Genomic DNA, 25,372 nt, shown 5'->3' on the forward strand with positions numbered 1-25,372 from the left:
TTATTAAATCCCCAGTGTTTTCAGGCTGAGTTGTACCCACAGAGGTGCTGTGAAGCCCAGCAGGTCTGTCAGAGGCGGCAGACAGGCATACCAGCTAAAATCAGAAACTGAAGTTTGAACCTGTTTTCATGACTTTCCAAGATGTGAAACCTCACCGAGCTTCAATTTCCTCATTCGTAAAATAGAGGCAATACCTCTGCACCTGCCTGTATCATAGAATTGAACGGATGCTGCTTCAAAGGCCTGATATATAGAAGAATTCAACAGAGGGTAGATGCGCACGCGTGACTTGAAAGTGTTTCTCCCTCCAATCAGTTCTTCCCTTAACAGCCATCAAAGTGGCTGAGAGCTCCCGGAGGGAAGGCTGAGACACAGTGCAAAGCAGCAGCTGGACAAGCTCATTCTGACCCAGAGGCAGAGCTCGTCGCTGTCCCACTCAGATCCTGCTGTGGTTTCCCAGCACACCTGGAGCAAAAGCAAAGTCCTCAAGGCCCTTCGCGACCTGCACCCCCGCCAGCCCCCTGATCACACGTGCTCCTGGCCCGTCCCTCTCGCTCCCTCTGCTCTAGCTGCCTTCTCCTCCATGTGCTTGTTCCCCAAACATGCCAAGCATCCTTTCTGCCTTGGGGCCTTTGTACCTGCTGTTCCCTTTGCCTGAAACTCTTCAGATATACACTGGCTTGGACCCTCCCTGCCTTCAGATCTCTGCTTAAATGCCTTTCCAGGAAGGCCTTCCCCGACCACTTCAGAAAAAAAGAAAAAGAGCGCCTCCACTCTCCACCCCCTGAGCCCATCTCCCCCATGAACTTGTTGCTGTCTGATGTTAAGTGTGCCTGCTTGTGTCTTCATTTGTCTCCTCCTCTGGACACTGAGCTTCACTGGGGAGCAGCTCTTTACTTGCTGCTGTATTCCCAGAGCCGGGACCAAGTATGAGGCATGGTAGGTCCTCAGTAGACACTTGTGACCTGAATAAGTGGCTACCAGACGAGGCAAACTCTTATTGGTCAATGTAAGTTTGGTGCGCATCGGAGTCACCCGGAGACCCATTTCTGGGCCCAGTCTCAGAGATTTTGATTCACTGGGTCCGAGATGGGGCCAGGGATCATCGCTTTAACAAGAATCTCAGGTGATTCTGAAGCAGACAGACAGACTGACTTTCAGAAACATTACTAGGGACACAGAGCCTGTTCAATCACAGTAACGAGAAGAGACTGTACCGTAACCACCCGTTATTTCAACGCAGTGGGTGGGGCACGTGGGTGCGCAGACCTTGACTTTTCTTTCAGCGGGAGCTGCTGTCTGAAGGCTGCCAAGCAGCTCTCCTAGAAGAGACAGTGAAGTGAGCCTTTGTCCTGCAAGGAATCGCTTGATGGCCTCTTTGGTCCTAAAGCCCACAGGCACGTATCGCCCTGGGGGGCGGAAAACGGGAACGTTGTTTGCAACGTGACGCAGGCTGCCCCCCCCCCCCCACCCAGGGCAGCAGGGGCTCGCGTTACGAGGGCTCCTCCGAGGGCAGAGGCTGCGAGCCTCGGGCCTGGGCTTCAGCAGCCAGTGGGGGACGGAGGCGCAGAGAGGGAGGGCTCTCCCCCGTCTCCATCCCCTCCTTCGGAGCCCTAAGCACTGACCACGCGGAGTTACAGCTGCGGGAGCCTGAGCTGTGACACCCGTGGCCGCGCGTGCCCCCAAGGAGAGCCGCTCCGACCTGGCGCCGGCCTTCGTGCTGGGGCTGGTCTGCGTGCTTTCTGTGGGGCACGTCCCGGCAGACAGCTGCTCGGTTTACCTTTAAAAAGACTGGGGGGAGGACTTGAATCTCTGGAAGCCGCCCACCCCTGAGCCTCAGGTAGCGTGCTCTGAGGGCACAGAGTGAACCACCCTTGGCTGAAATGTCCAGCTCATTTAGCGAGGTGGTAAGAAACTGTACCTCCTCCATGCTGGCTGCGTCTCTGACGATCATTCCTGCCAGGTGATGTGAATGCTTGTTTGTGCCCTGTAGTGCTTTAAACAAATGATGTAAATTTAAGAAATCTAACTATCAAATCATATTGTTGCCACCCATGTTGGTGTGTATTTCCCAAAAGAGCCGTGGCAGGTTCCACAGGCACCGCTTGCACCTGCATTTCACTCTCCCTACTGTACCCCCCTTGGCTGGCGCTGTGTGAGTGCTAGCACCAAGGGAAAGCTGGCAAATCTGATACCAGGGCCCTTCACTCCTGTCCGGACACCTAGGCTGCATGCGTGTGTGCGCACAGACACCCCCCGCCCCCCACAAACAGTGGAGAGCCCCGTGCTGAGAACAGAAGTGAGTGCGGTTCACACGGGTCTTCTCATCAAGCACCCCATGCCTTCATTTGGTGGGAGAGGAAACTGGGGCTCACAGGGCGCCTTCGACCAACACCGTCACTGACAGGGAGGAAAGCCACAGAGGTGAGATTTGCACTCACAGTTCTCAGCCAGGGCAAATTTCTCTCTCGCTCTCTCTTTTTAAAATAGATATTACTCACTGAGGACATGCTAAGTGCTGTGCTCTGTGCTAAGCACTATGCTCAGTGCTCTGCATGCATTAAAGCATTTAATCCCCAACCCCCGAGACACACATGGCATTGTTTCTATTTTATAGATGGGAAACCGAGGCAGGGCTCTGAGGCTCAGGAACTTGCCCAAGTTCGCAGAGGCAATAAGTAGCAGAGCTGGAATTACGCTCCTAACCGTCACGCAACACTGCCCTTGTGCCACTTGTTTCAAGGCAACACAGTCCAGAAGCACTGGACTTGGGGTGAGAAAGCTTTGCTCAAACGCGAGCTCTGCCTCCAAGTCTAAACTTGGGCAAATAATTTGAGCCTTCTGATTTCATCTCTGTTTTTCCTGTCTATAAAATCCCACCAGGATTGTTGAAAGGTTCACATAAAATAATGTATGGAAAATCATTTTGCAAACCTAGCGTGCTCTGGAAGACATGATTACTGTGATGAAGCCTGTGGCCCCGGTACTGCTGCACCCTGTCCCTTCCCCTTTGCTTGAACTGTAACAAGTGCCACGGATAAAGGGCTGTGTTAACGTAGTTCGTGGGCCCTGTGGCTAGATTTCACATCAGAGGGAAGAGTCCCAGAGGCTGGGAACCTGGGGTCAAGCCGTGCATGTTGCAGAGTGCAGTTTTTGAGTCTGTGCGTCAGACTGCCCAGAGCAACGTCTGCAAGGAAGGCTCTGCACCTTTGCAGGAAGTTGCAGGAAGGAGAAATGAAAGACTCCGTGCCTCTGTAACTTTGTAGCGCGGTAATGCTTTCCGAGCAGAGCTCACACCACACTGTTTACAGTCTTTGAAGAGAGTGATGTGTGCCAAGATGTCAGCACGACCAGAGATATCCTTGCCATTGGAAGAATGCATCAACATAGAAACTATAAACAACATTCAGCTTATGCCTTGTGAGTTTTGCTCTTCAGCCAACAGATTCTCACAACCTCTCACCCCGGCCCCTCACAAAAATTAACTTCTATTTCATTTATAATTTTGAGTGAATATAGGAGCAAAGGTTAGTCTTCTAACAGCGAATGAAAAATACTTCCAGATTCAGTTTTAGTTGGGAATAGCCCACCATTCCCCAGCCTGAAATCCAAGTGCCAGAGCGCTGGCGAGCGACGCCCGGAGCCGTTCCTGGCTGCAGCTGGTAGCACGTTCGGCTCCTCCCTCCTGTGAGGGGTTTGATGGTGCTCAGCCAGTCCCCAGCAGACACAAGAAAGCCGAAAATGGAGGCAATAAGCCAAATAATCAAAGGTGGAACATCTAACCTTTTTATTCACCAGATACAGGTAGACAATTCTTTTAGAATTCTCCTTGACTCTTTTTACTGTGTTGTTTTATTTTGGAATATTTGTGCTATGAAGACCTTTAATGATGGCAATAAAAAGAGAACAGGAGGGGGAGGGGACAAAGAAATTCTGAAAGTAAAATACAGAGTATACGTGGTGTTTGTTCTGTCAGCTCCCTGACTCCAGGCAGAAGGGACAATTTGAGATCAAATTTATGTTTGCAAAATCAAAAATCTGTTGTTGGGATACATACAAACATGTAAATACTTTCCGACTATCTTCAAGAGAATCTTTTTTTTTTTTTTCCTGAGGGGCAGGTGATTAGGTTTCTTCATTGATTTCTGCTTGGAGGAGGTGCTGGGAATTGAACCCGGGACCTCGTGCGTGCTGAGCACGTGCTCTACCACTTGAGCTATACCCTTCCCCCTGAGAATCTTTAATTTTTACATTTCACAGGGGACAAAGGAGCTTTTTCTAAAACTTGAGCTTGGGATCCCAAGTGGGGTTTGGGACAGTAAGCCTATGTCAGTGTCTGTAGCTCAAGCTGCTCCTGGGGCCTCGGCCAGAGGCTTGACTCCTGGGTGAACTGGTAAGGTTAGCTGTTCTAGGGCCTCCTCCGTCCGCTTTGACCCCCACCAGCTGTCCCCACGTCCCCAGCCACCTGTTACAGGGGGTGTTCCAGAGCGAGAAAGCATGCCTGCTCCTAACCGGTCCTGAAAATGCACGCTCTGCTGACTCAGTGGTGCCTTTGTTACAAACAGGGCCCGGTGGGGTACCACTCAGATCTGCCTGTCTTGAGAGGTGGAAACGAAGTAAGTCGTCATCAGTGAAGCATCATCACTGAGACTTATTAACATGTAGCTTAATGCTACAGCATCTGGGGAAATTTTCACCTTTCAGAAGTCTTTTGGCAAAATGATGTGTAAGGTGACGTTTTCAGGAATGTAATGGAGAAGGCGGGTGGCTGGTCTGTGTGCTGCTTTGAAAGCCCTGTTAGATGTGTCTGAGTGCTTTGGACAGCCAGCACTGCAAACGCCAACCCGGACTGACTTGGACGAGAGGGACGTCTGTTATTTCACACAGCAGGAGATCCAAAGGCAGGTGGGCTCCAAGTGGGTCGGGTCAGGGCTCTGTTCCGTCTCTCGCTGACTCTCTTTGCCTGGCCCAGCCCCTGCATCAGCTTTCCCCTTGCCCGAGAGCACGATGGCTGCTGCTTGGCCAGTTTCAAATCGAAACATGACAACGTTCACAGGAAGAAGAGGCTTGTTTCTTCTTGCTCCTCTTTCTTGGAAGCAAGGCAATCTTTCCCCAAACCCCTTCAACAGATTTCTCATTTCACTGGACATAATGGGATCACCCGCCTGGTCCTAAACCAATCGATGAGGTGCCTGGGATTGGCTTAAACGGAATTCACTCATGGAGCCCACCCGCTGAATCACAGGGGGAGAGACAGATGGCTGAGCAGAATCAGGGCCCTGTCAGGAAGAACCTGGGGGGAACGGCCTGGGGGGAAGGACGATGGACCTTGAGGAAGCAGCGAGCCAGCTTTGCCATAGAATCCTTGTCTCACTGAGTGAGCACAGCATTGCCACATGCTTCATCCTCTCCAGACAACATTACTCAACAGTTTACTCTGCAGAATTTTCTATCAGATTCTTACATGAAGCATCATTTTTCTCTGACCGCCGACTGCAATCTTGTTTCTTTTTTCCTTAGCAGAGACCACAATGGAAATCCTACTATAAAAACACTCGAGGGCTATCAAAGGATCGAGCCATATAAGGTGCTAGGGACCTTTTTATTTTAAATAAGAAACAAAACTATTTATACTCTTGCAAAGAGTCTGCCCTATTTTAGTAAATATTTGGCAAGGCTTCTTGATTAAAAGAGCAAACTCACCCTTGTTCTGCAGGGTTGTTTTGCTGTAACTGGAATCGTTCATTAATTTTCTGAAAATAGAAGCAGCAAGTGCATGTTCTTTTGCTCTGTGAGTCACGTGGTGCTTACTTGTGACTTGTTTTAAGCCGTATTTACTCAGGCGTCATTGGTCAGGTGTCTCTTAAACCTTGGTCCTAATCAGACCCCATTCTGAGTCCCAGTCACCAAATGGTACAACTGGAAAATGATCTCCTGTGGATGGAGCAAAGATGCATTAACCTGGCCCTGGAGAGTGTGCTGTGTTTGACAGTATGTTCAAACTGGACTTCAGAGGCCCTGGGCTTGGTAACAAGCCCCAACTGTTTTGAGAAACAGCGATCCCTCGGCTTATTAAACAGCGTGCATTCTGCCAGAAGACGCTGAGTACCGGGTGTTTCTGACTCAATGGCAGTTGATTCATTTTGTGGTGCGGGACATGTAGGAAGCGCTCCAGGCCCGAGCACCTTCGCTTCTTTAAAGGCGCCCTCTTGCCAGCCAACTTTGGAAGGGTGTGGTACAGCTGCAAGGGGTGTTTTTAAGTCATTCTCAGACATTTTGTAGGACAGCCACACTACTCAGAAACTATCCAAGATGCTGCACAGCAGTTGGGCTGAGGCTGGCCAGCAGGCTGGGTGCGGGATTTGGACACAGCTTGCCATGTGTCCTCGTCACAGTAAAATGTGGCTCTGCCTCCAACCCCCATCACCCAGCCTCTGGTCTGGGCAGATAGCTTCTGACCCTAAATCAAAACTGCTTAAAAGAGAAGTTATCAGTAGAGACTGAGGGACGGATTTAGAATCCTAAAACTTCAGGGCTGGAAACTGCCTTAAAGATCACCTAGTTCAACGTCATCACTTAGATGAGTGACGTGAGGTAAGCCCCCTGCCCAGCGTCACACGGCTGGTGTCCTGTTTATGTGTCATTCCCTGGTCCCTCGCTGCTTCCTTCTCGCTACTGGGAAACCCAAACTCCAGCCGAGTCTGGAACACGCTGGTTGCTTCTGGTGCATCACCACTAAGCTAGCTGAAAAGTTAGAAAAGTGAAGGTCCCCGTCCTGGTAGGGCCAGGGGGCGGCCACAGCTCAGCACAGGGCGTGGCATGGGGCGAGAGGTCGGCAGGAGCACCCATTGCCAGGAAGCAAAGTGACACAGCCGAATGAGCTCCCAGCCAGCAGAAGGTAAGACGTTTCTAGTTCTAGCCAAGTCGCTCACCTCGATCCCTGTTCCCCTGCCTCCCCAGAAGCAGTCTTCGTGTGTGACAGGCAGCGCCCTGCTGGCCACCACTTTGCAGCAGAGCTTCTCAAACAGTAAAGTGCACACAGATCCCCTGGGGGTCTTGTTAAAATGCGGCCTGTGTCCACAGATCAGACGTGGAGCCTGCGATCCGGCATTTTTAAAAGCTCCCGGGTGATGCAGATGTTGCTGGTCCAAGGATCCCCTGTCCCCTGCTGCCCCCAGCTCCCACTGCAACCCTTCTGATCCGCTGTGCAGCATAAGGGCATCGGCCATCAGGCCGACAGCGACCGCCAAGCCCCTTGGACTGTCCGGCCGCAGCCCCTATAAGGCAGTGCAGATCAGTGACGTGCTGCTGCTGCAGACTTTGCAGAAAGATCTCTTTTGATGTCTAGTTTCAGGGTCATGCATGTTGTTTACTGAGCTGAGCCTTCAGTCTCAGGGTAATCTCACAATTTGCTCAATGCCATTTTGCAGATCTGGTGCCTATGACGTCAGCATTTAAAGCCCCTGCCCTAACATCTGGCTCCGGTTCCCCAGCAGTTCACGCCTTCAGGCTACAGCTGGGCCGGGCCCAGAGGGTGCTGTGTGGGGTGGGGGGCAGGTGAATGAAAAATTCACCTCTCGGGCTGGGAGCCAAGTTGTGTTTAAGACAGTTTCTGGCCACCTTCCGAGCTTCGATGTGGACGGGGCACGAGTGAAAGTAGGGACGTGAGCAAAGTCTAGCGGAGCAGCCGGGGGACCTGAACAACAGGAAAGAGGCTTGAAAGCGAAGTGTGTTTGTGTTTGAGGGGAGCTGCACAAGGCTGAGCTGGGAGGACTTACCCGGCTTTGACAGAAGTGAGTGGGTTCATGGGCGCCTGAAAACTTCCTCTGGGTCCTTCTGGGGAGTCAGGAAGTCAGGAGAGTTTGGCATTTAAGGATGATTTCTTGGCCCAGGAATGGGGTCCAGAGATGGCCAGGAAGAGGTTTACTGTCTGCTGCCAGCACTTTGTTTCTTCAGACAGTCTAGTGGTCAGCAAATGGTACCAAGGTTTGGGCCAAGAAATGAGAACCAAAGAACACAGGAGACCACAAGTGATCCCTGCTTTCACCTCAAACTCAGCTCGCCTGCCGCCCGCCCTCCCCGCGCCTGCCCCCCCCCCCCCGGGCAACGCTGTGTGGTTCCTCTGTCCCCTGAGGGCAGAGGCTGTGTCTCCCCAGGGTTCCAGCTCCCATCACAGCCTGATCCCGGTAAACCCTTGGCTGTGTGCTTCTGGAATGAGAACTAAGGATGGGTGGAGAAGAGGGGAAGGAGGAAGAGGGAACCGAGGAAGAGGAAAGGAGAGAGAGAGACTGAGCAAAGCTTTGGGAAGCCGGCTTTGTGTTTCCAAGAACGTTTTACAAAATCCTTCCAGCCCAGGAGCTATTAAATGGCTCTGCTTTCCAGTTTAGCTTGAATGCACGTGTGTAGTAAAACTAAATGATGTCTGGGTCTCAGTAAAACGTAACTGTCTGGAAGGCATCGGCTGTGGCCACCAAGCTTCACCTAAATGTGGGAGGAAGACCTGGCTGCCTCGTTTCTGCTGGGTGTTGATTCCCTTGGCGTCCGAAGCGGGGGGATGAAGCAGACAGGGCCATGCCAGGGCGGATGCTGTCCCCCTTTCACAGAACCAAGAGGGCCTGACTCCTCGACTGGCCACCTCCACGGAGAGAAGAGAGCCGCCAGGCCGACGGGCCAGCTGGCGCTGCGCTCCCCAAACTTACAACGGGGAGACTTATTTCAGCCGTGCTCCCTGGGGCGGCGGGTGCCTGAGCTGCCTTACGTTGCCGGTCTTCAAGTTCACAGCCGAGCTGACCCACACGAGTTGACTCACTCCTGGTGCTGCTTGCAGTGCTGGCTGTGGAAGCGCCCGAGCCCCCAGCAGGACTAGGTCAGGAGGACGTGCCAAGATGAGAAAAAGCTCACGTAGGCCTGCATTTCCAACAGCCTGGGGGCTCCCCTTGCCCCCAGACTTCGCTGCAATGACGGTTGTGAAACGGTTGTGGAAAGCATTGCCTTGGCACTCACGCCGCCACCAGGGAGAGGGCACCTCAGTTCTCAACTCATTTGTAGGACCAGAAACCTAAGTTTTAAATGTCACCATTCCTGCGGGAACAAGATGTGACTATGGGCCCAAATTGGAACCTTTGGGCTGGTGTTCTATGCTCTTACAGGACTGAAATCATTGCTTGCACCCTGCTTTGTGCACTTGGTGCCTACATGACTCTGTGGAGTTCTTTAAAGCACTTCTGAAAATAGAGAGTGTGCGTGGTGCCTTTGTAACATATCCACTCAGCCACAGTGAAGCCGTCCCCACAGTCCTCTTCCCTGCGTGTCCCAGGTGAGGCTGGGGAGGGAACGTGAGACAGCAGCCATTGTAATGCCCTGAAGGTCAGCTAGGCACCAGGTACCCGGTCAGCCAGCATGTGTGGTTAGCCTCTGGCAGCCTACCTTGTTAGTGTGGGATCCCAGCTCCTCCAGGGCCTGGGCCGGGTATGTGTGCACCTCTGACAAAGGGCGCGAGCTGCTTTGTAAGCTGCCCACATCCTCAAGGCTGGAGAAAGGGGAGACAGACGTGGGTGCCGGCTGTCCTCGGGAGTTCCCACCTGTCTCTGTTCTCCCTCGTTGCACATCCAGTTTACAATCCCTGCTGGTCCCTGGTGACTCCAATCCCCACACCAGAGGGAGACACAACAGTCTTGCACAGACTTCTCCATCAGGTCCCACATTGCTTCCGTTCTAATCCACATTTTAAAAACTCTCGTTATGTATTACCCATAGTGGTTCAGCCTTTCTGATTGAATTCTGGCTGATACAACGCACAGAGCCAGCTCTCTGGCACAGACTTGCAAAGATAGTGTGAATACACAACGGCTGAAAACGTCTGGCCCTCACTTCCATTGTTAGTTTGCTGTCCCCTTTCTCAGCGGGAACAGTCATCGAGAGTGTTGACCAAGCTGGCTGCTTTTAGCACACCCTCCTTGTACTTCCTCTCTTCCTTCTCTCCATTGTAAATGTTCCTGTGGTTTCCACGGCCTGACCCCACTCCCAGGAGAGGACCTGCTCCCTGGAAAAGGCCAGGGCCCGGCTGATGTGACCCCCACACCTCACAGTGTCCCTCCATCCCCATTTCCCTCCTCCACATCCCTCAGAGCAACAGCTGCGCTCCCTTACCCGTGCTGAGCCCTCGCCCTGGTCGCCCTCATGCTGCGTGCGTCATCTTTCTCTCCGTCTCTTCCAACATTCTCTCCCTTTCCAGGGAATCCTTCCTTCTGCCTTCAAACATATGCAAGTCACCCATCCCATTGCTAAAAGCACCCTTTTTTGACCCTGCTGCCTTACCCTCCTGTCTCTTTGCCCTCCATCAAACTCCCTGCAAGGGAAACGTGTCTCCGCCTCCCCAATACCTCTTTTCTTATTTGGTCCTTTAAAGCAGACTTGGATCCTCGCCTTCGACACCAGTGGTTCTCAGCCTTGGCTGTACATAGCAGTCACCTGGGGCCTGGGATGCTGTTCAAGTGGGGCGGGAACAGCTTTATAAGCCAAAGCAATTTAAGAAAGGGAGAACAAGGAACATGTTTGCCTTCCTACAAATTTTAAAGCTTCCAGGTAAATCATTTTGTTATTAAACTAATGGATACATTTTTCATATTAGTACCCAGTGCTGGTGAAAGCGAGCTCCTCACTCATTGCTAAATGACTTGGTAACAAGATACAATCTCTTGGGAACACAATCTAGCAAACTGTATCCAGAGGCATGGGGATGGACATACTATTCGACTATTTGTAAACCGAGAAATTGATCTAAGGGAGCAATTCAAATAATGAAATTAGCTGAAGTCCTCAAAATTGTTCATTGTGGCGTTATGTATAATAGAAATTGGAAACAAGCTAAGTAACCAAAAAACGAAAAATGACTGTTTTTATGATGCATTCAGTGGTTGGAATATTAACGTATAACGAATACTTTACTCATTCGTATAGAATGAAGACTGTGACAGAAAGCGCCTATGATGCAGTAAGTAGCCAGAAAGCCCCCGACACGACGCGTGACTAGGACGTAGCGGAGAGTCAGCAAGGACGCCGTGCAGAGCAGGCCCGGCGTGAACCGCCGGTGCGGCTCTTCAGGTGCCAGTTTCGCGGGTTCATAATGAATTCTAATACTAACTTGGAAACTTGGGTAAATAATCTTTAAAACACCCTGTCTTTAAAAAACAAATGAAAGGCACTTCCAGCCCTCTGGAAGTTTTCAGTTTGCTTCACCTGACTTTTCCGAATCCGTCCGGAAGCAATGCCGGCAAGCGGGTCCTGTGCTGATGCCGCTGCGCCCGGCGCAACCTGCGCCCTGCGGCGCGGCCTGGGGGTCCCGCAGCCCCTCTGCCTGGCGCGCGGGGCGCCCCACCTCTGCTCTCCTTTCCGCTTCGCTGGCAGCACGGCTCTCCGGGGAACTGTCTTTCTCGAGGCAAAAGGAGGCGATGTTCAGGCTCGCAGCTGAAGGCTGATGCCAGAAGTGACCCTGAGGGACTTCGTTCTCAGGTTTTCCTGAATTCCCGGAGTTGGGTCCGCGGTCTCCGTGTGGCCCGGGGAACGGGGCTTTGGGGTAGAAGAGAAGAATTACAAAGAAGCCACGAAACTCTCATTCAATGAGAGAAATACATCCCAGAGGGGAACGAACTAGCGACTGGTTGGAAAGAAAGGTGGCCTCTGAGGGCCGAAGGAAAAGCCGAGACCGAGGGGCTCACCGCGCCCGGGGCCCCCCGCCCGCCCGCCGGGACCCGGCCGAACGCGAGCACGGGCCGCTCCACGTGGGTGTCCCACTGAGGGCGAAGGGGGCGCTGAGCGTGGAGAAGAGGGGCCGGACGGTGTCCCCGTGAAACGCGGCGCCGCTCGGGGCGCGTTCAGGTCAAGGGGGACACCGCGTCCTGCTGGGACAATGCTGAGTCCTCGGAGGGGAGCTAACGGGCCTGTCACCTCCCCCCACTCCCACCTCTGCTTTCTGGCGAGGACGCCTCACGGGCCTGTCTCCGCGAGCAGGTTTAAACTCGCTTTCACTGACCAAACTGAGAATATTTTACTACTTGGCGCTCAAAAGGTACAGATTTCTATTTCCTTAATTTTTTGGAAAAAATCTCACTTGCCCGAAGCTTGATTCCTTTCAAGCCCGCTGTGCTTTTCCTTGGAAGCCTAGGGTTGTGGAAGAGAAACCCTTACGTGTCCCCCTTCGCCGAGTCCAGCCCGAGTCTGCAACGTCCTGTTTGACAAGCTCAGGCTCTGTTCACTTGCGGGGCTCAGGGGGTCCACCTGCGTTTAGCTTCCATCGGAGGGCCACGGGCAGGTGCGTGAGGTGCGGACGGGAAGTGCCACACAGCGTTCGGTGGGGAGCAGATCTGCAGAAACACACCTGCTTGTCCGTGCACATTTTGGAAGCCTTTCTCATGAAGGAGAGCCATGTGTTTACGTTGCCTTTGGGAACAGCTTAAAGTTTGGGATCAATTAGTTAAATTGATGTATGCTGCACCATTTTCTACTTCAAATTACAGGAGCATTTACGTGAAATCTGCAGAATATTGTAAGTGCAGCGTCCTGAACTTCCTTACACTCGGGCCCTTCCTGTTGGACGTGCTCTGGAGACAGAGGGCAGGGGGGTGGCCCACGAGGCAGCCACCACCGCTCCGAGCCTATTGGGACAAACCTCTGACCTGCAGGGTAAAGGAAAGGTACACTGGGGACATTAGAAGGGAAGGCAGTCAACACTGACCTCTCTATTCAGCGTCTGTTTACCCCTCACACTTCCTTAAGGAGGGTTTCTTGGGGGCCTCAGAGCCACACTGGGCTGAAGGTCGGCGTTGGTGCTGTGTTTGCATTTACAATACAGTGAAGGGACTGGCAGGAAACTCACTGAGACACATTAACAACGAGCGTGGGGAGGCAGAAGGAAACTGAGGCAGTCATTGGCAAAGGTCTAACGTGGGGCTTGGACTCAGAGCCAAGGTTCCCGGGCTTGGGTGTGCTCTTCCGAAGTCTAAGGTGACTTTTTAGGAGGTAAGTGTGAGCGTGGGTGTGTGGGTGGGTCTCGGTGGCGTCCCGTTAGGGCTCCGTGCTGAGGATTCAGACAGCGCAAAGTCCTTCCTGGTTGTGCCAGAAACTCACCGCATGAGTTTGGGAAAGTAGCCTTCTTTCTCTGTGCCCTGCATCACATGGTACGGAGAGGTCAGCTTAGGGCATCATTAAAGGCTTAGATAATAAACGTTTTCCTTAATCTTTTAAAGGGATCAAATGAAATAACATGTAAGTAGAGAGAAGCAAAGTCAGTGAATTAGGCTTCCCTTGGAAAATACAGTGCATTTAAGATAAAACATTAGCCAGTGTGTCCTTTATCTTCTCAAGGAGCTCATCCGCACACAGCTGTGGAAGTCAGATCGTTCTGCCTCCCTGCCTGTTGCTCACCACTGGCTGCCTGTTGCCTACAGAACACAGGCAGGTCCCTGCGCTCCGCGGCCAGGATCCTCTGTGATCCTGCACTGCCCACCTCTCTGGAGTCAGCTCCCAACCCTCCCCTCCCATGCACTCCCTCTCCAGGGGCTCCCAAGGGCTTTGCCCAAAGGGGTCGAAGGGACTGCACTGTGGTGGTCACAGTCCTGGAGATGCACCAGCAGACCAAGGTGGTAAGAGACCTCATCGGACCATCCACCCAAGGTCGACGGCACAGAAACCCAGAAAGCAGCGTCCTTGGCACCCGGCACGATACCACCACTGATCTCCAGCAAACGTTCGCCTCTTACCTCTCCTCACCCTTGTTCTTGACGCCAATTTGCTGATGGTGCATATTGTCTGCAGGGTTTGCTGAGCGCTCCGGTCCCAGCAAGTAACAAAGGGCACAGATTGTGCAGAGCGGAAACGCACAGGTAGTGAGTGAGCTGCCGTGATGCAACAGCGACCAGGCTGCCGGCAGACTGCCGAGGGCAGGGGTGCAGGGCTTCTGACCCAGCACCGCCAGGTCCCACCTCCCCTCCCCGAGGGCCTTGCAGCTGCCACATTTCCTGGTGTTTACCTTCTGGGGTAGGGGCCTCACACCCAAGAACACACTTGCTTGTTCTGCACTAGACGTGGCTGGTTTACTCTGGGCAGCCAAGCTGCCTACTTGCCCACCGCCTTCAACTACTTCACAGTCCTACCTTGGATGGGCTGAGGGCACCCCCGCCAGGTGGACCAGAGAGCAGCCACGTCTCCCTCACCCTCGGATCAGGTGGACAGGTGAGTGAATCGAGAAAGCAGATGTTCACAGCCACCGCACTCTGGATGGGCCCTGCTCCACCCCTGTACATGTGTTACTGCTTTTAATCCTCTCCCTCGTCTTCCGATGAAGGTGTTGTTGTTCCCTTTATCAGATGTGGAAGCTGAAACTCAGGCTCAGCACTTTGCTTGAGGTTTTAGCTAGAGGGGGGTGGAGCTGAGATTCAGCCCAGATCTGATTCCAAAGACTGCTCACCTCCATTATGCTGATTCCACCGTGCTGACGTGCGCTCGACGCTCTTCTGAGCACTCTGCATTTAAACCCCACCACGTCTCGAGGAGGAAGGGACTGTTATCTCCATCTTACTGAGGAAGAACTAAGGCCCAGAGAGGTTAAGTAACTTGCCTGATGTCGCACAGCTAGTAAGTGGCAGACAGGATTCAGCCCGGCAGCCTGGCTCCAGGACCTGTGCCCCTCACCCCCGTGAGCCACAGCCTCTCAGAGCTCCAGCCTCCTGTGTTCAGCACAGACAACTCCGTGAGTGCCTGTCACGGGCCAGCACAGCACGAAGGCCCCAAGAGAGAAACGTAAGGGAATACGTGTCCTTGGATTCAAGGAGCTTGCGAGGTTCCACTAACAGGTTGAGGGGGCAAGAGGTCTTTGCAAAGACATGCTGAGGGTCTCGTCTACCCTGCATCTCCAGGTTTACTTCTGAAAACTGTAACAGAGTTCCTTTTTGGAAATCTTTACAATGCACAGGCCTCTAGGCTGTCAAGGGAGACTGAGAAATAGCAAAAGCCTGCCTTTGGCTTTATCTCCTTAGATAGAGGAGAAATCCACAGTTATGTGGGATCTAAGGAGAGCCAAGCTTTTGACACTGTCCAGCTCTGCCTGCAGAGCAAAGCAGTGGCCGGAGCGGAGGATGACCGTGGAAGCTTGACCAGGGGCATCTCCGCAGGGACAAGAAAGCCGGGCGCACCCCGCCAGCGCCCCAGTCTCCAGCAGCAGCGAGGAGGCTCGGTCTAGACATCTGTTCGGTGTTTCAGTCCTTCTGGGCTGAGTTGGGGCTGCAGCAAGCACTGGGAGCTGCCGGGACCAGGCACTGGTTTCTGCCCCTGTTCTCCCCGGGGTTCTCTTGGCCAGCCCCTGGCTCCTAGCGTGTGGTCAGTTAAGGATGCGAATCTTGGAGCCAGACAGAGTGGGAATCGAGCCGTGAGACCTGGGGCAAGTTCCTGAGTCCCCTGTGCCCATGGTTACTTTATCCATAGAATGGGGCTGATAGAAGTCCCTCCTCATAGGACCCTTGTGAGGGTTAAATGCAATAATCGTACAAAATTCAGGGTCTGGCATGTAGCCAGGGCTCTGTGAATGTTAGCTGTTAATAATAAAGTCCCAAGTCAGCTGTTAACTCTTTTCTGAATCCTCCTGCCCTTCTCCGTATCCTCCACCCAAATTAGCCTCTCCTTTCTCTGGGCTCGTTCGGTGCTTATCTGCACGGTATGTACGTATCTCTGCCAGGATGACACGTCCCATCCTGAACGCACTTGTGTCTGTCTGTCTTCACCCAGACCGTGAACTTTCACCTGAGGCCTGGGCCTTGCCTCTGTGCCCACGCGGAGGCACTGTCAGTGCTGGCTGGAATAACTGGTTAAACAGAACCCCTCCTGCTCTGCCTCACTGGCCAAGCAGGCCTCCTCCCCGTGGCTGGAGGCCTGAACAAATGTCTCCGCTGCTCCAGGGAATGGCTTCCTCCGAAGGCCTTCTTTGCTACCGCATGGGCCTCCATCCAGCAGTGGGACCCGGGTAAGGACACAGGCACAGGAGCTCCCAGCCTGCGCCGGGCCGCAGGCCAGGGCAGCAGGGGATGTGTCCGTGCACACGTGCTTCTCCGCCTCCCTGAGTTCCCTGTGTTGCAGCAGGTTCTTAAATCAGCCCTACGTTTTTCTCCTCCTCCAATGTTTCTGGCGTCCCAGCGTTCTCAAAGCTTAACATGCATGCAAACCACCTGGAGACCTTGTTGGGGTGAGGCCACGGCGCCGCGCTCCTCATCAGCTCACTCAGCACGTGGGTGACAGGACTGCGCCCGGCTGCCGGGGCGGCCTTCCGACGGCAGAACTCTGACCACGTCACTTTACTGCATCTGAACAGACATTTCACCCGAAGACGTGGAAGAATGGCAGACGAATACACAGAAAGGTGCTCGGCGGCATTAGTCGTCAGGGAAGCAGAATAAAACCGCAGCGAGGTCTCACCGCGCACCTACTGGGACGGCTGAACATGAAGAAGCCGACACCGGTGCTGGTGACGAGGCCGGGTCCCCGGGACCTCCACACGCCGCTGGGGGAGGGCGAAGGCTTATGGCTGCTCGGGACGCGGTTAGCAGTGGTTTTTTTTAAAATAAAGTTAAACATACACTTATAAACATTTATTTAAACTAGCAATCTCACTCTTAATATGCTTGAAAATCTGCCCAAGTGAATTGAAAACTTATGTTAATACAAAAACCTGTACATAAATGTTATTAGTGGGTTTGTTGCTAATAGTCTGAAACTGGAAATAACCCAAATGTCCTTTAACTGATGAACAAATGAACAAACCGTGATACAGTCACACAAGGAGTAAAAGAAGGAACAGGCTATTGACACAAAAACTTGGGACATTCTGGAAAAGGCAAAACTATAGAGACAGACAACAGATCAGTTGTTATGAGGGGCGAGCGTAGGGGAAGGATTAACTGCAAAGAGACATGAGGAATTTCGTGGCCTGATAGGAATGTTCCATAGCTTGATTGTGGCTGTGTCCATGTCATGACATGCATTTGTAAAACTCAGAATGCTAAAGAGGATGGGTTTTCCTGCATGTAAATTATGCCCCCAAACAATGACAGCAACAGAAGCCCTTCAGTGGCTGCCATTTGTCTAATGAATTTAACTCCAAGCACCAGACCCCCTACCTCTTCTAACCATTTGTACTGTCCGTTTTGTTTAAGTGACAGCTGAACAGTGTGGTCACCCAAACATGGCCTGGGTTTTCTTCTCTCAGTCTGTCTCATCTCCTGGAATAGCCTCTTCTTTTACAGAATTGATGAAATAAACACTGAATGACTGACTGAAAGAATTAATTAAATTCCCCAGTAACTTTCCTTGATTCCCCATTGACCAAAAGTGGTGCCATGGAAAGAGAAACCTGCCACCTGTCCCTTTCCAGCAGGGAGGAGCGCAGTCGTCTGTAAGGGGTTTGTTCTACTCTGGCTGGTTCTTGGGACACAGGCAAAGCAACTTTAAAAGCCCCATGTGCAGCGAAGAGCAGCTTGCAGCCTTGGAAAGGCCCTGCGCTGTCACAAGTCCCAGCCGCGCAGGACGCCTCCAGAGTCCCCGCGCCCCCGGGGAGGTGCGGAGAGAGGAGGGCTGCGGTGGTGGACAGGCTGGCGGTGATGGATTCCCCTGTCCTCACTCCCCGTGTGGCCGCAGGCTCCTCACATCCCCGCATCCACTGCCCTCCCCAGGGGAGGGGCCCTCCCGGCAGGTCCGGCCTCCCAGCACTGCCTCTCCCAGGGCCTCTCACCAGTTCGTCAGTCTCACCACTCTTTGTCTGCAGCCCCGGAGCACTGGCAGCCAGCCAGCAGGAAGACTCACAGGCGTGGATTCTGGGAGCTGACTCCATGGGTGTCCACACTGAGATGATGACTGGAGGGTCCCAACCAAGAACCCCAAATCTTTGACCAAGTCCCTACGATGAAGATGAGCCTTGAAGGAGACACACCCACATACGTACACGGGGAAATCATATTCCTGATTGGGTCTTTGGCCTGGGTAGCCCGCAGCCTGGGTTCGGAATGGGAGCCATGCTGCCCTGATAACAAAGTGTATTGTTTTAGTTTATCAGTTGATTTGAGGACAAATCAGCTCAGGGATGTGAAGGGGAAGGTTGCAGCCGTGACCCTGGCAACCCTTGGCCCTGCTCGCTGGCCCCAAGCAGGGCTTGACTTCAGCGCACAGTCTGTGTGTGTTGGCGGGAGGTCCGGGGTCTTTCCCCATGCATTTCCCAAATGTACGATTTGTAACTGTCCTTTTAAAAAAATAACATTTTAAAAAAACTATAAAATGAATATATAGCCCCTGCAGGTGAACATAAAAAGAAAGATAGCTACGTAAGTATCGGTGTCCATGAGCTTAGGTTTTTTGGTAGATACACAAATATCTATGCAAACATTGCTTTTTGTTGGTATTGTGGGGGGAGGGGTTCAAGATTCAGTTCATTTAGAACTTTAGTCTCCTTTTTGTATTTAGCAAAATATCATGAGTGCTTCTCTATGTCGTTAGTCTGATTTTTAATGGCTACAGATCGTCCCACTGCATGGAGGTGCCAAAATGGATGTTCTCGCTTGCCTGTATGTGGACACTTGTGTAACTCATGATCTGATTTGATAAAACACAGCAGCAAACATGTACTGAGTCAAAGGCAGGCACATGCGCATGAAAGATGAGAAGCTGCTTAGAAGCTGTGTGCTGGTTTCCAAGATTATCCATCTCAGAACCTGCAGAGTTTATATATAAATCATATATAAATTCACATGTAAATACATAAATGATGACAACTTCGGACATCCCGGGACCGCTGCGCCCCTGGCGCTCAGCTCTTCCACGTGAGATTGGGCGACGTCGCTGTACGCTCTGAACGGGCGGTCCACACGCTCGTGCTCAGTTCTCTCAGCCCGATCGCAGCTGAGTCTGTAAACATGTCTTCCAAGATGCCTGTGGCTGGGGCTTTGAGTAGACCTTTGACTCAGGGCTTCAGAAGATACCTGGGTGCCAAATCACGCCCCTTCCCCTGGGAGGGAAGGCAGTTCCACACTCAGGGGCTGTGTCACCCGTGGGCTGGAATAGAACTCAGCTACTCAGCTTAAAGGTCCAGAGCTCAGCTGTGTCAGAACATGAGGGCCTGGGGTCAGGAAGAACCCGTGGACTGAGGGTCAGCCGAGTGCACACACCTACAGCATGTGGCTGAGAGCCATGCCCGCCGTCTCCTGCAGGGAGGCCTCCAGGCTGTGCAGACACCCCCCTTTGCCCCGGATCCCCTGTACACCTCCTCCCTTCTCTCTTCTTCGGTTAGCCAATTGAAAGTTGACTGGGAGGAGAGGGTGACAAAAGACGCTAGGACCCACTAAGGAGTTTTCCTGAACATGGCAACGTCACCATGTGCTGGCTGGAAACAGGGTCGCAGAACGCCAGCTCCTGCTGCAAACCCCACGACGGAAGTGAAAGCCGGTGTGGGAAGGTCTAGAACTTGCTTCCAGGCCGCAGGTGGCACAGTCCTTAACGTGAAACACCCTCTCCTCGGGGAGGTAGAGGGGAGGCTGAGTGAGCTCTGAGGCATCTTCTGAAACCCTGAGTCACCCAGCTTTGGGAATTCTGGGTGTGGACCAGGCTGGGAACTTGCTGGATCCTTGTCAGAGTAGCTTGGACCGACCCCAAGCATCTGAAGGACCTGGCAGAGGCCCGTGTCACCAGGACAAGGCCCCAGCTGCAGGCACGTGGCAGACAAGCTTTAGACGTTCTGGATGGCTCAGCTCCTGAGCCCACAAGGGAATCCCAGAGGCTCAAGAAACTCCAGCACCATCCTGAACTTGCCCCACTTCCTGCCAAATAGCAAAAACGGCAGGATGAACAAAGGAGCGCGTGAACAAATAAACCGTCATCTCCCTTCCCTGCAAAAGCGGATCTGGGCAGGGTCCCCCTGCCAGGGCAAAAGAGCGCCTGAGGGACTTGGGGAGGATGTCCCAGGAGTCCTGAGGACACCCACCGCAGGGGGCCACCAGCAGCCTCAGCACCCCGAAGCTCTACCCACAGGAGCCTGTGCAGCCGCACCCATGTCCCTCAGCGTCCCTGTCTCACGGTGAGGAGAGCCACCGCTCCTGGGCTTCGTTTGTGAGGCGGGAGAGACTTAAAACCTTTTCACTGAGAAACTGTCACGTGTACCCACAACTCCGGCCCTCCCTGCTGACTCTGGGACTGGCTAGTGTTTTCTCCCAATGTGGCTTTGGCTCCAGAATTTGATTTGACCCATGCAATAAGCAAAACCATATAATAAGGAAAATATTAAGTTGAAGTGCCCTTTTAGTGTTTTTGTGCAGGACCCAGAAGGAAGTCAAGGTGGGAAGCGAGGAGGAAGTTGATGAGAGGAAGGGGGAGCTGAGGTCGGGGATGAGTCACCGGCCTGGGGCTGTTGCACTAGGAAGGCCAAGGATTTTAGATAAAACATCAAAAGGGCCTTATCGGGAAAAGTCTGCCTCTGCTGTTAAGTCATTATTTTACTGGCTCACTTGTAAGTGTATTTAATACGCAGCCCCTGCTACCCCCGCGTGAGTGCTGGCAGGAGAGAGAGCAGTATTCCACAGGACGTGGCCGTGGCCTTGAAGGCCTGACGCTCACAGGCAGCGTAGCTGGCGAATGAGACAGTGCGCCGAGGTGCCAGACTGCCCGGGTTCAGGTCTGCCACCTGCTAGCTCTGCGACGCTGGGCAAGTTACTTAATCTCTCTGAGCTTCAGTTTGCTCTTTTCTAAAATGGGAATAATGATCGTAATTCTTTCACGTGGGGAGTAAATGATCTAATGCATGAAAAGTACTCAAGAGCCTAACACATAGTAAGTGCTCAAAAATGTTGGCGACTATTATTTCCTAGGAAGGGAGTTTACAAGGGGGATGACTGGGGTCATGGTCCAATGCTAGCAGACTATTCCGTGCACCACAAAGTCATACTGAACACTTTCTTTCCCCAATACACACAGTGCCATCACTTACTCCATTTCCAACATCTGTCATTTTCAGCCTCCATTGTGCCTGCAAGCGTGGACCCTGGCTTTCAGCCCTCTGGCCTTAAGATCTTCACCAACAAACAAAATCCTTACCTCCGAAAGATAAAAAGGCAGAACCTGGCACTGTAGCAGCCTCCTCCCCGGCTCTGAACCTCAGCGGACGAGGGCGGGAGGTTTTGCGTCCCTGTGGTGCTTGGAGAAGGTGCACGGTGGCAGGAAGCCGCAGCACCTGTCGTGGGATGCTAGCGTCTCGGAAGTCACTGCGCTCTGGCTCCCCAGGGCCTTGCAAGCAGCCAAGCGGCCCCTACCTCACAGTCGCTATGCATCACAAGGCCCCTCCTCCAGGGCTCCCACAGTCACCTCCCAGCACCATCTGGTTGCCAGATCATGGAAGCGTCTGTCTTGGATCTAAAGAGACAAAGCACATGGGCTTGGTTGAGTGTCCCCTACCCCAGCCTCCTCAGTGCGCTGCTGTCAGTGACCGCAAATGTGGGGCCGCCGTTCCCCTGGGGGCTGCCTGGAGAGGCTCACAGACACAGCAGCCCAGGGGTCCATCAGGAAAAGCTCCACAGAAAGGCATCTTCCCGTCTGGATGGGGGCATGGGGGACCTGGGGCCCACAAGTTCCTTCCTTTGGAGAGAAGTGAGGACCGCCTGTGCCAAGCTTCCCTCCTGCCCTCCTGGCCATGCATCCCCTCCTCGGCCTGGATTCCTGTCCTCCCACGACCCAGAGATGAAGAGGAAGGAAGCAGGGAAAGCGGGACAGTCAGACTCCCTCCAGAACGCCGAGCAGCTGGTCCACAGGCTGCACAAAAGGGGCCAAGCTGGGGTTCTTTTGGTTTGATGGGACTGGTCAGTAGCAACTCAGATGTCCTAGTCTTGTGGTCCATGGTCAGTGAAGCAGATCCTAGAGACAGCCAGCCAGACTTTTCACAGAGCTGAACTCTGTCTGGTGATGGAACCCCAGACCCAGTCTGGAAACAAAGCTTGTTGGGGAGTAGGAAGGGGTCTGACTGTTTAACAGAAGCCAGGCGTTGTCAGCCAGGCTGGAACTCTCACAAGCAGGGCTCAGCTCTGACACACACGACCACGGGGTGTATGTCCTCTCTCGAGCAACCTGGCCTGGAGTAACGTCACCAAGATCACCAGGTAAAGTGTCCCTTGTATGAAAAACTCACATACAAATGTTAAGGCCTAGGGTGCTCGCTCTCACCCTTCAGAGCGATAACAATAGCTCCATTTACGGCTATGTCCTGCGCATCGGACAACATCCAGCCACTTTGTAGGCCTCAGCTCATTTAATCTTCATGAAAACCTTGGTTGTTGTTTTTAACCCATGCTATCACCCCTTTCCAGATGACAAAATTGAGGATTCAAGAAATCAAGTAATGTGTCCAAGTTTATTTATCTTGTAAGAAGCAGAGAATGGATTTTAAACCAGCTCTGCTTGATTCCAAAATGCATGCTATCTCTCCCCACAAAACCCCTCATGTGCTGCACACTGGCTGTGTTATTACAGTTCTGATAAGGACTGAATTCTAGGGACAAAAAGGAAATAGCAGAAGGACATGGATTCCTCAGGTCTTGACTCAATGACTCAGGTTCCCTGGTGGAAAGTTAAGATAGGGACTCCTGGTCACCAAGACCTGGGTCTACGGTCTGTCCTTTCAAATACCACGTGCCTTCAGTCTGGTGCAGAGGAAACCCCAGGCCCACCTCGGACACAGCCACCGTGCAAACTCGAATCCTCTCACCCAGCTGGGCGCCACCTGCGGCTCTGCGTCCCCAGGGCCAGCCTTCCAGGTGGGCAGCCACAGTTAAGAATGTGCCGTTCCTCGGGGGGTGGCCCTTGCCCTAAATCACAGCGCAGACAATGGCCGTTGAAAGAAATCTGGCAGTTACAGCCACAGTGATTTCAACTCTTACTCTCAGCTCTTGGCTTCTCTGCCTTGGAGGACTTGACTAAGCTGAGTGGAAAGAATAACAAATATTTTTAGAGTACTTGATTCAGTTTACATGGAAAACTGCTGAGTTTTATAGGTCAAAAGCAGTCGAATATCAACAACCCCGCTTGGTTGGGCCTTACGCAAACTTTGCTGATCTAATCAATCAGTCAATCATCAATTAACCCAACCAGCCAGCAAGTGAACTAGGGACACACAACTAACGCAGGAAGCCATTACAGGACAAATTGTGTCGTGAGGGCATCGTACAAAGCAAAATGTACGTGTGTTACTGAGATCACCGCGCTCCCACGTGGCAGAGCCGGGGGTGGCAATGACCTTCTAAATGCCTCAAATCCTCCAAGGTGGCCCAGTGGGCTTCTGACGGTGCCTGGAGAATGGGTGGGACTTAGAGGCGCAGAGGGGCCGGGAAGGGCACTCTGGCCAGGGAGCAGCGTGGCACAAAGTGGAACTGCCCTCAGCCCGTCTGGGACGGTAAGATAAAACAGCCTGACGGAGCAGAGGAAGCGCCGAGGACAGTGAGGGTCGGAGAGAGAAGGTGGGGTCAAACGATGGAGGGTCTTAAGACGCAGCCAGGGGAGCTGGCATTTTTAAAATCATCCATCCCAGCACTGGGAGGAACCCAAAGAGAGACTCGATCCCAGCCCACAGACCTCAGACAGGAAGGACCCCAGCTTCTTAGCTTCACAGAGCAAGCAGCCGAGGCTGAGGGTCTGGTTGGGGGGGAGGTGAGCCAGAACTAGGGTTTCTCGCTTCCTCACCTGTTGCTTGCTATGCCTCGTCAGACTGGACTCGGCTTGCCCTTTGGATTAACAAGTAACAGTTCTGCCTAACAGGCTGTCTTATTTACAGGCCGTTACTATTTAAAACTGTTCGCATTTCTAAAGTGGCAACAAGGAATCAGAGGTTCTTAAGGGAAATTTCTTGGCAGTGACGTAGTAAAAGTGTTTTAGAAAAATTAGCCCCTCAAGAACATTCTAAATCAATCAGAAAGGAGGGAGAGACTGGCGTTAGGGAAAGGGACAGATCAGTGAGGCCTCAGCGGTGCACTGGACGTGGGGCCCGGAGCAAAGGCAAGAGTTTTAGCTGATGCCAGAAGAATGCTGACCCAGCGGCAGATCCACTGGGGAGGCACAGAACGAGAGCCAGCTCTGGATGGAGAAGGATGTCAGGTTTAGGGGAGGGAGGCTGCAGCTTAGGAGGAGATTCAAGACCAGACATCTATGTGAGCTCGATCCCGGAACAGAGATGCTGAGATAAAGGTGGAAACTACAGAAGCGGGTGAGTTCACAAGGGCGGCGAGAGTCTTGGAGGAAACACGAGAGCCTTGGCAGAGATGACAGTTGTACTCCCGAAGCCACTTCCCCTAGCGCAGCAGAGAGCTGCTGCTGGAGAAGGGGCTTCCCAGCCATGAACTGTATTTCCAGCCCCCCTAACCTGAGAAGAGGCCACAGGACTAGCTGCCTCCTCCGGTGTGTCGCTTCCAGGCCCAGGCCTTACAGCGGACGTGCGTCCTCGTTCCCTCCCTGCCTTGTGCCTGGCCGGCTGAGGGCACACTGTGGCGGGCGGTGGAGCCAGGGGATGGAAGACCCTCTCCCTGGGCCCCTGGGGAGGGGAAATCCACCTGCCAACAGGAAAAGCCAGGGTGGACTCACACATGAAAAATAGCCTTCTTTTGTGATTAGGCCACTATAATTTTTGGAACTACTTGTTACTGAAGTCTGGCCCACAACAAGGACTCTTGAGGAAGAGCAAGCTGCAGGTGACGACAGGGCCGAGGGGAGGGAGAAGCAGAATGTTCAGCCAAGGGGAGAAGCGGGGCCACGAGAGGAGCAGGAGCAGGGGTCCCGCAGTAAGTGTCGCAGAAACTGGGGGAGCAGCCTGGGGCAGAACAGGGGCTCAGCAGTGCTGAACGCCCCCCCGACAGGAGAGGGGGGCTGATAACGAGGGCGAAGGCACCAGCCCGAGCACGAAGCCCGCTCACAGCCTTGCAGAAACGAAACGCAGACGCGGGCAGGCATTTCAAAGGCCCAAGACCACGTGGCTGGTGCTCCCTCTCCTTCCGCTTGTTTTGCTGTGGGGCTTTCCTCTCCCGGCTCCGAGGGAGCCTGAACTTCAGAACATCCCCAAAGGACCACGCCGCACCGTCCAAAAGCAGTGGAAAAGTGACGTGAGCCCTGCCATTATGCAATGCGGGGGGGGGGGCCTCCACCGCTTTACGAGAACCAACTCCTGACACATCTGGGACTGCAAGCACAACAGGACAAACAGGGGAGGGGTTTTTGTTTGTCGGAGGAAAGGGGTAAAAAGAGTTCCAGCCTTGACCCAGACTGACTGCAGCATCCTGCCAGGGAAGCAGCAGGTGGGGAGCCTCCTCCTGCCCGT

The 25,372-nt window shown here is 53.1% G+C and overlaps 1 long non-coding RNA gene across 3 annotated transcripts in view; it reads right to left on the reverse strand.

The window, feature by feature from the left end:
* Positions 1-3,559: 3,559 nt before the first annotated feature.
* LOC123615479 (uncharacterized) overlaps positions 3,560-25,372 on the reverse strand; it is a 43,261-nt gene continuing 21,448 nt past the window's right edge. For 2 of the 3 annotated variants that reach the window (XR_006723055.2, XR_012509080.1), the window contains one exon: positions 12,369-21,432. This is a non-coding gene — a long non-coding RNA (uncharacterized LOC123615479). Of the gene's footprint in view, positions 11,569-12,368; positions 21,433-25,372 lie in introns of those variants that run through there. The other variant, XR_012509081.1, reaches the window with a different exon arrangement.

The sequence above is a fragment of the Camelus bactrianus genome, chromosome 9, assembly GCF_048773025.1.
Source record: "Camelus bactrianus isolate YW-2024 breed Bactrian camel chromosome 9, ASM4877302v1, whole genome shotgun sequence".
Taxonomy (NCBI): domain Eukaryota; kingdom Metazoa; phylum Chordata; class Mammalia; order Artiodactyla; family Camelidae; genus Camelus; species Camelus bactrianus.